The sequence below is a fragment of the Loxodonta africana genome, chromosome 17 (genome assembly GCF_030014295.1).
Source record: "Loxodonta africana isolate mLoxAfr1 chromosome 17, mLoxAfr1.hap2, whole genome shotgun sequence".
NCBI lineage: Eukaryota > Metazoa > Chordata > Mammalia > Proboscidea > Elephantidae > Loxodonta > Loxodonta africana.
In genome coordinates this window covers 70,293,433-70,308,389 of record NC_087358.1, presented here as the reverse complement: position 1 = coordinate 70,308,389, position 14,957 = coordinate 70,293,433, and the positions used below count along the sequence as shown (strand labels likewise).

The window sequence follows — 14,957 nt, the reverse complement described above, 5'->3', positions numbered from 1 at the left end:
AAGTTGCTGTCATCGCTTTGATCCCATATAGAAGATTGCAGTTTTATTGGCATTGGGTATATTTACCCTAGTTACTTAAATATTCCTGTATCATTGATACTTAGGTCATTTGAGTTTTTCCTACTATAAGTACTTGGATCTGGCTAGCTTTTTCCATATTCAGGATTATTTCTTTAGGATAGATCTCTAGAGTCGAATTAAGAGTTCAGAGAGCTCCAGGTTTTTATGATCTCTGTAATGTTTATTCAAGGATAGCATTTTCAGTCTGTAAGTGGGAGATGTGGCACTTGATAAGGTGTGTGATCCTTGCTTTGAGAAGTAAAAACTTTAGTAGATCTTTCGGCCACCACATTTTTTTTTTTTTTATTGTACTTTAGATGAAGGTTTATAGAACAAACTAGTTTCTCATTAAATACGCATATTGTTCTATGACATTGGTTAACAACCACACAACATGTCAACATTCTCCCCTCTCAACCTTGGGTTCCCTGTTATCAGCTTTCCTGTCCTCTCCTGCCTTCTAGTCCTTGCCTTTGGGCTGGTGTGCCCCTTTAGTCTCATTTTGTTTTATGGGCCCGTCGAAGGGTAAACCTTGGGAGTGACTTCATTACTGAGCTAAAAGGGTGTCCAGGGACCATACCCTTGGGGTTTCTCCAGTCTGTATCAGGCCAGTAAGTCTGGTCTTTTTTTGTGAGTTAGAATTTTGTTTTACATTTTTCTCCAACTCTGTCTGGGACCCTCTATCGTGATCCCTGTCAGAGCGGTCAGTGGTGGTAACTGGGCACCATCTAGTTGTACTGGACTCAGTTTGGTAGAAGCCGTGGTAGATGTGGTCCATTAGTCCTTTGGACTAGGCTTTCCCTTGTATCTTTAGTTGTATTCATTCTCCCTTGCTTCCAAAGGGGTGAGACCAGTGGAGTATCTTAGATGGCTGCTCACAGGCTTTTAAGGCCCCAGACGCTACTCAGCACAGTAGAATGTAGAACATTTTCTTTATAAACTATGCTATTCCAGTTGAGCTAGATGTTCCCCAAGACCATGGTCCCCACAGCCCCCAGCCAAGCCATTCGTTCCCTCAGGGAATTTTTGGCCACCAGATCTTTATTGCCCCCAAAGCCACTAGAGCAATTCAGTTTCCAAATTAATTTATAAATTCCACTCAATTCCATTCAGAATCCCAATGGACTTTGCTTAGAACTTAACAAGCTGATTGTGAAACTTGTCTGGTAGAACAATGGCCTAGGATTATCTATGATAATTTTGAAGAAGAGCAAGGTACGGGAACCCACCCTACCAGATGTTAAGACTCATTATGGGTTTATAGCAAATGAAGGGGAGCCCAAAAAGTTGGCAGTTTAAACCCACCAGCTACTCTGTGGGAGAAGGACCTGGCAACCTGCCTAGAAAACTCTACGGAGCAGTTCTGCTCTGTCATATTGGGTCACTATGAGTCAGAATCAACTTGACGACACCTAACACCAATAACAGTAAATGAGGACAGTATTGTTTTGGCACAGGAGATAAATAAAACAACAAAACACATTAGAGGGCCCAGAAAAAATTTGAAACTTGATACTCGATAGTGGGGGCATTACAAGTCAGTGAAGAAATGATTAACTAGGATAATAGGTTATCCATATAGGAAGTGCTGTCCTTTGCTGTACACAGAAATAAAGTCCAGGAAAAGACCTACAGTTAAAAAGTAAAAATTTTTAACTTTTAGAAAAGAAAATAGAAGATTGCTTTCATAATGTTGGGGTGGAAAGAATTTCTTTAAAACGAAACAAAAGCACAAACCATAGTAGAAAGTCTTAAAAAATTTGACTGCATTAAATTTTAAAACTTTGTTCAAAAATAACACTGTAAGCAAACTGAAAAGTCAGGATAGAATGTGATCCATATAGCTGACAAGTCATTAAGAAAATGACAGACAACCCAATAGAAAAATAGGCAAATGATACAAGTTGGTCATTCATAGGACTGGAAACCTATTTAGCCAATAAATACATGAGGATGCTCCTCTTAACACTATAGTAATCATGAAAATGTCTATCAAAATACAAATGTGATAGCACTTCACATTCTCCAGACTGACAAAAAGGCTCAGGTCAGACAACACCAAATTTTGGTAAGGTCGAAGAGCAGTCAGAAGGAAGTCTCAAACACCATATATATTGGTACCGTCACACTGGAGTGTTAAATTAACAATATAAAGAATTGAAGGTGTGCATACCCTTCAACCCTGAAATCCCCTTCTTTGGCAGTTTTCTAGAGACTTTTTGCACAGGTGTATAAGGAGACGTAATAAAAATGTTTAGTGTGACATTATTTAGAGTGAGGTAATTTTTTTTTTTTAAGTCAGAGAAAATAAATGGGCATCAATAGGAGACTGGAGTAATTGGGAGTGTGTAGCAAGGTGTATATGGGTGTTTGTGTAAGAGACTGACTTGATTTGTAAACTTTCACTTAAAGCACAATAAAAATTATTTCTAAAAAATAGACTGGGAAAATAAATTGTAATACATTCACACAATAGCATATAGTAAAGGATTAAAAAAATAGAGTTCTGGATAAATCTCAGATTTTATTGAATGAAATAAGCACTTTGAAAGGAGGTCATTTATATAAAGTTTGAAAACATGCAGTGTAATACTATATATAAACCCGTATACGTGTGTTTATAATCTAAAAACGTGCGTGAGAATGATAAATACCAAATTCAACGTAACGGTCACCTTAGGGGAGGGGGAGGGAGGAAAATGGTATCATGGAGAAGTACCCAATAGCCTTAAATTATATTCTTAATGCTTTATTTTCTGTAAAAAAAAAAAAAATCTGAAGGCAAGTATGGCAAAAATGGTAGAATTGGATAGAGCTGATGGTGGAAATATGAAGTCTGATAGGCTATTCCTGTACTCTATGTTAGAATTATTTCATAACAAAAAATAGACAAAAACTGGATGAAACAAAAAGAATGCTATAGGATTGGAAAATGCCTACAGACCTTAAAATAATAGACCCTCTAGGGATCACATCCTGAAGATGTCATAGAGATTGCATGCCTTTCATGATTACTTTCAGCTCACATGCAATTAACTGCCTCACCCTAGACAGGAACAAGTTTCATATAATTTTGTTCAAAAATGCAGTAGTGTGGAAGAATTCAATGAGTAACAAAATGGAAATAACCTACTTCTGCCCTCTGAGGGGATCAGAATTTGGATCACCTATTGGACAGTGTGGGTACATTTAAAACTAGTTGGCCACTTGTTTACTTGTGTGTGTATAAATTGGAAAGTATAAACTGAATTGTTTACTTGCCATAAGTAGCATTTTGTTATTTAGAGACAACTAACAGCTGGGTCCTAGAATTTTTTCACAGTTCTTTGTTAATAACCTTTCCCCAGAAACCTTCCACAAGGTACAGAAAATGCAGGAACACGTTACTAAAAATGTCTTTGTCAGATTGTTAATGTCATTTTTCAGTTTGTTGATAAATTCATGGACTCAATGAGATGCCTTTTTTATTATTATCTTTTTTTTTTAAGTAAAAGTTCACAAATCAAGTCAGTCTCTCATACAAAAATTTATATACAAATAAGATGCCTTTTCACGGGCTTTCTACTCTTGAATGTCAGGGCCGTGTGGCAGGAAAGCACTGAATGTGCATCAAGAGACCTGGGTCTTTGTTCTGGCTCGGTTGCCAGCAGCAACTTGGGCAAATACATCTGGGTCCGTTTCCTCACTTGCAAGATAAAAGTGTTAAAATCTAAAGTCTAGTTCAAAGATGCTAGGTTCATGAGACCTCTGTCCTTATCATCCTGGCTGTCCCAGAGATGTGCTCAATGTGAATTTTGAAATCAGCTATGAGCCGATAGTCTCCTTTTCCTTTTCTTGTTAGCCTCCTTAATAGCAAAGGGCCATGTTTCCCCTTCCCACCAGACTCTATAAGGGATGATTCTGTGCCATTTGGCTCACCTCTCAGAACTGCTGGAACTCAGATGTGGCCAATGCCAAAAATGGGCCTGAGTGTACTGCTCTGTCACTTAAAATGGTAGCAGTTGGCAGTAATAACTGTGTCTGTGAAAACAAGAAGCTCTACCCCAGCTTATTCCAAAATACAAAAGCCAGCCTGACAATTCAGCTAAAAAGGTATACAGAACAAGAGAGATGCTAGATGAGAAGAGTCTCTGCATGGTCTTATGGAAAAGAGTGCCCAAGTACAGACTAATTTAGTAGAAGACTAAACATGAATTACCTACTTTTTAGGAACCCACTTTCTAGCAGACCAACTGCTCCGGTTACAGTTTACCAACTGGAAGCCTGCTGTTGTAGAAAGGGCTTGGAGCTAATTATCTCCCTTTTTTTCCCTGTTGGACTCCCTAACACTTTTTCCAAAAGTTTTAATGATACATTGAAAATGTGTTTGAATCAACTGCCAACTTAATGTTTTGTCAACTACTTTTAAATAGTATCCTTGTTTGATCTTACTGTGACCGTTTTGATTATTTAATAAAGAGGGAAAGGAGAAAAAGTAAAAGGCCATAATTATGACCTCATTTTTCCTTCCTGCGTTAAAAAATACTTTCTTTAGAGTTGGAGCCAACATGGCAGTATAGACAGAAGCACCATGCTGTCCTTCTAAAGCAAAGACCTGAAAAACTAAGTAGAATAGATACAAACGTCAATCCTGGAACCCTAAGCATCAAATGAAGGGATAAAGAACTCAACCAAGCACCAAATGGAGTAAGAAACGGACAGAGAACAGGAGAGCTATGAAGTGGAGGTCCCCTACCAGCTAATTTGGCACAGACTTCCCATCTTGGATCCCAGCCACCAAGAACAGTGGACAGGGAGTACTGGAAGGCAACTTCATGAAGCTCCCAAGAGGAGACAGAGCACCTGGTAACCAGGGATACACATTTCCCGCCCCCTACCCTTCTTCCCTCTACAAGGTCTTTGCCACAGTCTCTGGGCCAGAGAAACAGCAGCTCCTTGCCGCAGATTTGCCGCACCCCCACCAGTCTGCTCCTTCGGTGCCATGTTTGTTGTTGTTTTGGCTTTTTCTTGTTTCTCACCTCTCTCTCCCTTCCTCTTCTTTCTCCCACCCACCTAGCCACGTGTGCCTTCTCCACCCTTTCTTGATGGGCTATGCCACACCACTTGGCTAGAGAGCCACCGGCACAAAGCTTCCCTTGGTCCGCACCAGCCTACCAGCAGGCTCCCTCAGTGCCATTCTTTCTTTTCCTTTTTTTTGGTTTATTCTCTCTCTCTCTCTCTCTCTCTCTCTTCCTTTCCTTTCTCCTACCCACCTAGCCACATGTGCTGTCCCCACCCCTTCTTGACTGGCTGTGCTGTACTGCTCAGCTAGAGAGCCACAGGCACATGGCCTCCCCAGGCCCATGCTGCCCCCTCTGGTAGGATCCTTCATCCCATTTATTTTTTCTTTTTTGTTTGTTTTGCTTTTCTTTTGTTGTTGTTTCTTCCCTCTCTCTCCCTTCCTTCCTCTCCTTTCTCCAACCCTTCTAGCCCCATGTGCCACCCCCACTTCTCAACAGGCTGTGCTGTATCACTTGGCTAGAGAGCCTCTGGTACGTGGCCTCCCCAGGTCTGCACCGCCCCCACAGGCTGGCTCCCTCAAAGCTATATTTTTTTTATTTGTCTTTATCTTTCCCTTCTCCCTTTTCCTTCTTCCTCCCAGCAAGAGAGACATCAACTCACCCCCACCCCAATTCTGCCCTGCCCCCAACGGGCGGCTCCCTAAGTACCATATTTATTTTTTTGTTGTTTTGTTTTTTGTTTGTGTTATTTTTTCTTTCTTCTCTCTTTTTCTCTTCTTCCCTTTCTCCAGCCCACCTACCCCTCTACACCACCCAAGCCCCTTCTCAACAGGCCGAGCTGGACCACTCAGCTACAGAGCCACTGGCACATGGCCTTGCCAGGTCTGCCCTGCCCCCACCCACCGAATTCTACCACACTGCCATTTTATTGTTTTTTTTTCCTTTTTTTTTTTTTTTTTGGCTTGTTTCTTCTTTCTCTTACCCACTTAGCTCCACACATCACATCCTGTCCCTTTCTTCCTGCCTATCTGCACCACATGCCAAGCCCCACACCCCCAAGCAGCACAGGCATCACTCTGCACTGCCCCTCAGCCCCACCCTGTCAGCTCCAGTACCTGCCCTAGAATACCCATCCCTGCCCCTCCCCCTCTGCTGGACCTGCCCTGCTGCACCACAGCTGAGCGACCAGCCCTGCCCACCTGGACAAGGTGGTGAGAGGTATCATTCCCACAGATGAGCGAGCAGCAAAGCACACCCAGCCTGGCTACCCAGACATAACCAAATGGAACAAAAAAGCAGCACGAAACAAACAAATCTACAATCAATAAATGAAAATAATTCCTGAGTGTCCCAAAGACAGCAGACAATATCAAAACATATTTAAAAAAACTTTTTAAAAAAATTCATAAAATAATCAACTCCATGTTTGTTTATAGAAAGGCTTGCAGTGGGTGTTTGCAATGTCACCAAACAAATATATCGATATATTAGTTAGGATGTATTGGAAAAATCTGCTGCAAAAAACCTCTTTGAAGTGGCAAAAAGCAAAGATGTCACTTTAAGGACTAAGGTGCACCTGACCCAAGCTATGGTGTTTTCAATCACCTCATATGCATACGAAAGCTGGACAATGAATAAGGAAGACCAAAGAAGAATTGATGCCTTTGAATTACGGCGTTGGCAAAAAAAACTGAATAGACCATGGACTGCCAAAAAGAACGAATGGATCTGTCTTGGAAGAAGTACAGCCAGAATGCTCCTTAGAGGCAAGGGTGGCAAGACTTCTTCTCACATACTTTCCACATGTTATCAGGGAGGAATAGACCCTGGAGAAGGTCATCATGCTTGGTAAAGTAGAGAGTCAGCGAAAGAGAGGAAGACCCTCAACAGGAGGGATTGACACAGTGGCTGCAACAATGAGCTCAAGCATATTAAAGCAGTCATGAGGATGGCACAGGCCTGAGCAGTGTTTCGTTCTGTTGTACATAGGGTTGCTATGAGTCTGAACTGACTTAACAGCACCTAACAAAACAACAGCTTATGACTCTGTTTGGCAGGCCTCTTGTTGAATGTTTATAATGTTATTACACCTACTTTTAAAATATTTTTTCAGTAATATATGAGGAAGATGAAGCCTATATTTAATATTTGTAAATGTTATAAAGTACTAGAAATTTTTAAAAGTGACTTTTCCATATTATTTTGGAATAAATATGTAGTTGCCTACGTATTTTCCATAATTATATGAAATTTGTAGAACCCAAAGACTTGGATTCCAAAATCCCAAATCAATTTCAGTAACAGCAGTACTGCTAATATTTGAACCCTTTGTAGTTTCTGGAGTCCTTCCCCTAAAATATTTCGTATGACCCTCGCTCCATCTGTGAGGTAAAACAGGTGTATTATTCTCATTGCATAGATAAGGAAACTATTTCTCTGAGAGATAAAGTGACAACCCTGAACTTGCAAACCCAGGAATTTGCTGCTTCTAAACCCATGTTCTTTCTGTGACATGCTTACCACAGATGTGGGACGGCAGTGGGTGGAGTAGAAATGGCAAAGTACCTCTTTTCTAGGCTTTGTTTATATTATCAAAGTTCTTTGAGGGCGGGGATTTTTGTCTAATTTTTTTCTCTGTTGTATCCCCTAGAGCCTACTCTGAAGTGCTTGAGAATTTGAAATTCTGTTCTGTAATTTCTCTCTTTTGATTAGGATTCTTCTATGGAATCTTTGATCAGAATGTTCAGTAATGGTAGCCAGGAACCATCCAGTTTTTCTCGTCTCATGGCAAAGGAGGCAATTGTTCACAGAGGCATTTATTTAACCACACATTCCGTATTCTCCTTCTATTCCTGACTCTCCTTCCTCTGTTGCTCCAGGTAAATAGAGACCAATTATTGTGCCTCAGGTGGCCGCTTTCAGGCTTTTAAGACACCGGGCAGCACTGCAATGAACTACGAGGTAGAACAGAAGCACTTAAACATGTTATTAGGCCAGTTAAGTGGGATGTCCCATGAAACCATGACCCTAAACCTCCAAACTAGGGAACCAGATCCCATCAGCTGTTTGGTTATACATAAGCAGCCTCAACAGCTACTCTTTTGTTGTTGTAAATGTATTATCACACAGCTATCACCAGTTCAGAAGTTAACTGTCTGACCAGTACTAACAAGTAGTGCATCAGAGTATTCTAAACAGTGTACTACTCAGCTTTTCATGCATTTGGGATGGTGAACCTTTAGTATAGAATGTTTTTATTCCTTTACACTTCCATGAATGGAGTTTTGCTTTGGATGACTCCCATGTAACTGAAGTGGGCACCAGTTTCAAATCTATATACAAAGCATTCCAGGGTTATAGCAGGCTTCAAAGACAATAAGGTCAGCAAAGAAGATGACTGACCTTCTGATACCTTATCTAGCGAGATTGCTCTTGGCAAAATAGAACTTGAATGGAATTAATGAATGTGTGTATAAGACATTGATTTTTTAATTTTTCATAAAAAACATTAAGGTTAAAATGGAGAGCAATTATTTCTAGTTTTCTAAGCTAGAAATATTTGAGTGCGGTTATGATATTTGCCTTTCTCTCACCATGCTTGAGGACTCCATGAATCATACTTCCGAGATATGGAAATTAAAGGTTATAGCCAATAAGACTGTTTTCATAAAAAGAGAAGTTAGAGCGTCATTTCTTTAACTTGGTTTGGGTGGTTTGAAAAGGACACTTAAAAAAAAAAAGAAGACAGCACCTTTAAAAAAATCATCTATACGAGACCAAATAGTCAATATTCACTCAAAAGCAAAGAGGAGAAGACAAGGGGGCAGGGAAACTAGAGTACTGGAAATGGAACAACCAGAATGGAAATAATGAGAAAGTTGACACACTGAAAAATGGAATCAATGTTGCTGAAAAAATTGTGTAGAAATTGTTAAATGTGAACCTAATTTACTGTGGAACTTATCACCAGAGACACAATAAAAATATCTTAATTTTTAAAAAAGGGCACACGTGAGAGAACTAAGAAACTCTCTCTGCTAGATATAATAAGTCAGAAGATTGGGTTCTGCACACCTTGAATTAGAAGTCCCTTCCAGATAATGAATGGTTCATCTTGAGCTTTGCGCAGGGCCCTTCAGCACCCCGTTGCCCCGAGAGAATTGCACGCGATTAGTTGCCTCTGGTTAAAAGCAGCAGAGTTCAGGAACTATAAAAAATAAATACGAGAAAGTTTTTTTTTTTTTAATTGTGCTTTAGGTGAAAGTTTATGGCTCAAGTTAATTTCTCATACAAAAGTTTGTACACATATTGTTATGTGACATTAGTTGCATTCCCTACAACATGACAGCACACTCCCAGTTTCCACCCTGAGTTTCTTGTGTCCATTCAACCGGTTCCTGCCCCTTCCTGCCTTCTCATCCTGTCTCCGGACAGGAGCTGCTCATTTGGTCTCATGACTGATTGAACTAAGAAGCACACTCCTCACAAGTATTATTTTTTGTTCTATAGTCCCGTTTAATCTTTGAAGAGTGGGCTTTGAGAATGGTTTTAGTTCTGGGTTAACCGAGTGTCCGGGGGCCATAGTTTTGGGGGTTCCTCCAGTCTCTGTCAGAACATTAAGTCTAGTCTTTTTATATGAATTTGAGTTCTGCTCCACAGTTTTCTCCTGCTCCTTCTGGGACTCTCTGCCCTGTTCCCTGTCAGGGCGGTCATTGGTGGTATCTGGGCATCATCTAGTTCTTCTAGTCTCAGGCCGGTGGAGTCTCTGGTTCATGTGGTCCTTTAGTACTTTGGGCTAGTATTTTCCTTGTGTCTTTGGTTTTCTTCCTTCTCCTTTGCTCCAGGCGGGATGGGGCCAATTGATGTATCTTAGATGGCCATTCGCAAGCTGTTAAGACCCCAGATTTCCATCTGCTTTTGATGCTTCCTGCATCGTTCAAGGTTTTGCCCACAGAATCCTTCAAAACTGCAATTCAAGGCTTGAATTTGAATTGTTTATGCCATGTATTAGGGCTCCTAGCATTGTCACTATTTTTTCTTCCATGATCTTTATCGTTTTAGATTTTATATTTAGGCCTTTGATCCATTTTGAGTTATTTTTTGTGCATAGTATGAGGTATGGTCTTGTTTCATTTTTTTGCAGATGGATATCCAGTTATGCCAGCACCATTTGTTAAAGGGACTGTCTTTTCCCCATTTAATGGACTTTGGACCTTTATCAAATATCAGCTGTTCATAGGTGGATAAATTTATGTCTGGGTTCTCAATTCTGTTCTACTGGTCTGTGTATCTGTGGTTGTACCAGTACCAGGCTGTTTTGACTACCATGGTGGTATAACAGGTTCTAAAGTCAGGCAGTGTGAGGCCTCCCACTTTGTTCATCTTCTCCAGTCATGCTTTACTTACCTGAGGCCTCTTTCATTTCCATATGAAGTTGGTGATTTGTTTCTCCATCTTGTTAAAAAAAAAGCCTTTGAAAGTTGGATTGGGATTGCATTGTATCTGTAGATCGCTTTGGGTAGAATTGACGTTTTCACAACGTTGAGTCTTCCTATCCATGAGCATGGTATGTTTTTCCACTTATGTATGTCATTTTTGGTTTCTTGCAGTAGTGTCTTGTAGTTTTCTTTGTGTAGGTCTTTTACATCTCTGGTTAGGTTTATTCCTAAGTACTTCATCTTCTTGGGGGCTATTGTAAATGGTATTGATTTGTTGATTGCCTTTTTTGAAGTTCTTTTTGTTGGTAGAGAGGAATCCAACTGATTTTTGTATGTTTATCTTGTATTCTGATACTTTGCTTAAATCTTCTATTAGTTCTAGTAGTTTTCTTGTGGATTCTTTGGAGTTTTCTATGTATAAGATTGTGTCATCTGTAAATAGGAATTTTTTACTTTTTACTTACCAATTTGGATGTCCTTTATGTCTTTTTCTTGTGTTATTGCTCTGGCTAAGACCTTGAGCACAATGTTGAATAAGAGTGGTGATAAAGGGCATGCTTGTCTGGTCCCATTCTCAAGGGGAATGCTTTCAGACTGTCTCCATTTAGAATGATATTGGCTGTTGGCTTTGTGTAAATGCCCTTTATTATGTTAAGGAATTTCCCTTCTATTCCTAATTTGCTGAGAGTTTTTATCATGAATGGGGTGTTGGACTTTGTCAAATGCGTTTTCTGCATCAATCGATAAGATCATGTGGTTATCTTTTATTTATGTGATGGATTACATTGATTGTTTTTCTAGTGTTGAACCATTCCTGCATGCCTGATATGAATCCCACTTGGTCATAATGAATTTTTTTTTTTTTGATAAGTTATTGAATTCTATTGGCTAGAATTTTGTTGGGGATTTTTGCATCTGAGTTCATGAGGGATATTGGTCTATAATTTTCTTTTTTTGCTGTGTCTTTACCTGGCTTTGGTATCAGGGTTATGCTGGCTTTATAGAACGAGTTTGGGAGTATTCCTTCCTTTTCTATGCTCTGAAATACCTTTAGTTAGTTGTGGTGTTAACTCTTCTCTGAAAGTTTGGTAGAATTCTCCAGTGAAGCTGTAGGGCCAAGGTTTTTTTTGTTGTTGTTGTTGGGAGTTTTTTGGTTATGTCTTTGATCTCTTGTTTTGTTAGGTTTATTTAATTTTTCTACATCGGTTTGTGTTAGTTTAAGAAGGTGGCATGTTTCTAGAAATTTGTCCATTTCCTCTAGGTTTTCAAATTTGTTAGAGTACAGTTTTTCATAGTATTCTGTTATGATTCTTTTTATTTCAGTTGGGTCTGTGTTGTGTTGCCCGTCTCATTTCTTATTTGGGCTATTTGCTTCCTCTTCTGTTTTTCTTTTGTCAGTTTGGCTGGTAGTTTATTGATTTTGTTGATCTTTTCAAAGAGCCAGCTTTTGGTCTTGTTGACTGTTTTTCTATTCTCTATTTCATTTATTTCAGCTCTAGTTTTTTTTATTTCCTTTCTTCTGGTGCCCAAAGGCTTCTTTTGCTGCTCTCTTTCTATTTATTTGAGCTGTAGGGTTAATGTTTTGATTTTCGCTTTTACTTCTTTTTCAAGGTGCACGTTTATTGCCATTAATTGGTCTCTGATCACTGCTTTTGCTGTGTCCCAAAAGTTCTGGTAAGATGTGTTTTCATTCTTATTTGATTCTGTGATTTTCTTTATTCCATCCTTGAGATTTCTTCTATAACCCAGTAGTTTTTGAGCAAGGTGTTGTTCAGTTTCCATGTCTTTGACTTTTTTTTCCTTGCTGTTTCTGTTATTGATTTCTACTTTTATGGCTTTATAGTCAGAAAAGATGCTTTGTAGTATTTTGATACTTTGGATTCTGTTAAGGCTTGTTTTGTGGCCTAGTATGTGATCCCTTCTGGACAGAGTCCCATGTGTGTTGGAAAAGAATGTATACTTGGCTGCTGTTGGGTGGAGTGTTCTGTATGTAAGATCAAGTTGGTTGATTGTGGCATTTAGATATTCTGGTATCTTTATTGAGCTTTCTAGATGTTCTGTCCTTCACCGAAAGTGGTGTATTGAAGTCTCCTACTATTATTGTGGAGCTGTCTGTTTCTCTGTTCAATGCGATTATAGTTTATGTGTTTTGGAGCCCTGTCGTTGGGTGCGTAAATATTTATTGTGGTTATGTCTTCCTGGTGTATTGACTCTTTAATCATTACACAGTATCTTTCCTTATCTTTTTTGGTGGATTTTGCTTTAAAGTTTATTTTGTCAGAGACTAATACTGCCACTCTTGCTCTTTTTTAGTTGTTGTTTGCTTGATGAATTTCTTTCCGTCCTTTGAGTTTTAGTTTGTTTGTGTCTTTGTGTCTAAGGTGTGTGTCTTGTAGGCAGCATATATCTATTCTGCCACTCTCTGTCTCTTAATTGGTGCATTTAGTCTATTTACATTCAGTGTAATTATTGATAGGTATGAGTTTACTACTGTCATTTTGAGGGTTTTTTTTTGTGGTGTTCACAGTTTCTTTTTTCCACTTAATTTTCTGTGTTGAGTTGTTTTTGTTTATGTGTTTTCATCATTGTTGATTTTGTGTTTGCTGAGTCTTTATGTTTTTCTTCTTTTTTATTTTGATGAGTAGTTTTGTTATTTCTTTTGTAGTTGTCTTAAAATTTACCACTGTGTTTCTGAGTTTAAACCAATCTTTTATTTCTTGATATTGCCTTAACTTCTTCTCCATGTGGAAGTTCTATGACTACATATTTAGTCCTTCTTTTTGTTTTAATGTTGTCATAATTTACATATTAACATCTCTGTTTGTTTATTTTCAGTCTTTTAGCTTTGACTTATATTTGCAACTTCTCTATCTGGGTTAATATCTGGTTGTCCTGTCCTGTGTTCTAGTCTTGGGTTGTTGTCTGATACCGTTGGTTCTCTAGTCGAAGGAGTCCCCTTAATATTTCTTGTAATTCTGGCTTGGTTTTTACAAATTCCCTTAACTTCTGTTTGTCTGGAAATGCCCTAATTTCACCATCATATTTGAGAAACAGTTTTTCTGGATATATAATTCTTGGCTGGCAATTTTTTCCTTCAAGGCTTTACGTATGTCATCTCATTACCTTCTTGCCTGCTTGATTTCTGCTGAGAAGTCAGAGCTTAGTTTTACTGACTTTGCTTTGCAGGTGATTTTTCATTTATCCCTAGTTCCTCTTAAGATTCTATCTTTGGTTTTAGCAAGTTTGATTATATGTCTTGGTTACTTTCTTTTGGGATCTACCTTGTGTGGGATTCGATGAGATTCTTGGGTAGAAATCTTCTTGTCTTTCACAATATCTGAGAAGTTTTCTGCCTGTAAATCTTCAGTTCTCTATTTTCTATTATTCACCTCTTTTCTGGTACTCCAATCACTGGTAGGTTTTTCCTCTTGATAGTGTCCCACATAATTCTTAAGATTTTCTTCATTTTTAAAAATTCTTTTGTCTGATTTTTCCTCAAATAAATTGGTGCCAAGGGATTTATCTTTAATCTTACCGATTCTGATTTCCTTTGCCTTAGTTCTGCTCCTATAACCTATATTGCGTTGTATAATTCTGAAATTTTATTGTTATTCTTCAGGATTTCAGTTGCTCTCTATGGTTCCTAGCAGCCTGCTAAATTTGTCATTCTGTTCTTGTATTGTTTTCTGGAATTCCTCTATTGTTTAGTCTGGGTGTTCATTGGTTTGGTCTCAGTTTTGCCTGATATCTCAAAGAGCTCTGTATATTAATCTTTTGAATTCTAACTCCAGTGATTCCAAGACCTTCTCTTCCTCCAAAAGGCTTTCTGATTCTTTGTTTTGGTCACTTGCTGGAGCCATCTTGACCTGCTTCTTTATGTGATTTGATATTGACTGTTGTCTCCAAGCCATCAATAAGTTACTATATTTATTTATTGTATGTTTGCTTACTGTGTCCTAGCTTTTTTTTGTTTGTTTGTTTCATTTTGATATGCCCAAGTAGGCTGGGCGTGTGAGCTACTTTGGTTATTCGTGTCTTTGTAGCTCTCATGTCCTGTCATCAGGTGGTTAGAGCAGCTACTAGGTGGGTGAGCCCGGGACTCTGTTCACTTTTGTGTGACTTCAACTCAGGTATCCAGGTCATCAATCACCAAGTGTGTATTTCAGACTCTCATCTACAGTCCTAGATGGGTAGGACTGCACAAGGGTGTTTAGAGCAGGCACAGGTATCTGGCTGCAGTAGGGGGCTATGTGCTGAGCAAGACAGGGGGCTGATGGCTGCCCCGGATTGCCTGGGTGGAAGGCATGTCCCTGCCCCGTAGAGCACATAGGTGGGTGGGTTTTACAGCCAGACTTTGGACACCCAGTGCTGTTGGCTGTAAGGACTGGGAGGTACCACTTTTTCTTGGACTCCTGTCATGGGCGGCTAGATGGAATGGTGATACCACTGGCCTTCAGGA

The 14,957-nt window shown here is 39.3% G+C and overlaps 1 protein-coding gene across 7 annotated transcripts in view; it reads left to right on the top strand.

Moving 5' to 3' along the window:
• CAB39L (calcium binding protein 39 like) overlaps positions 1–14,957 on the top strand; it is a 195,727-nt gene that overhangs the window by 175,719 nt on the left and 5,051 nt on the right. The gene's annotated exons all lie outside the window — the stretch shown is intronic.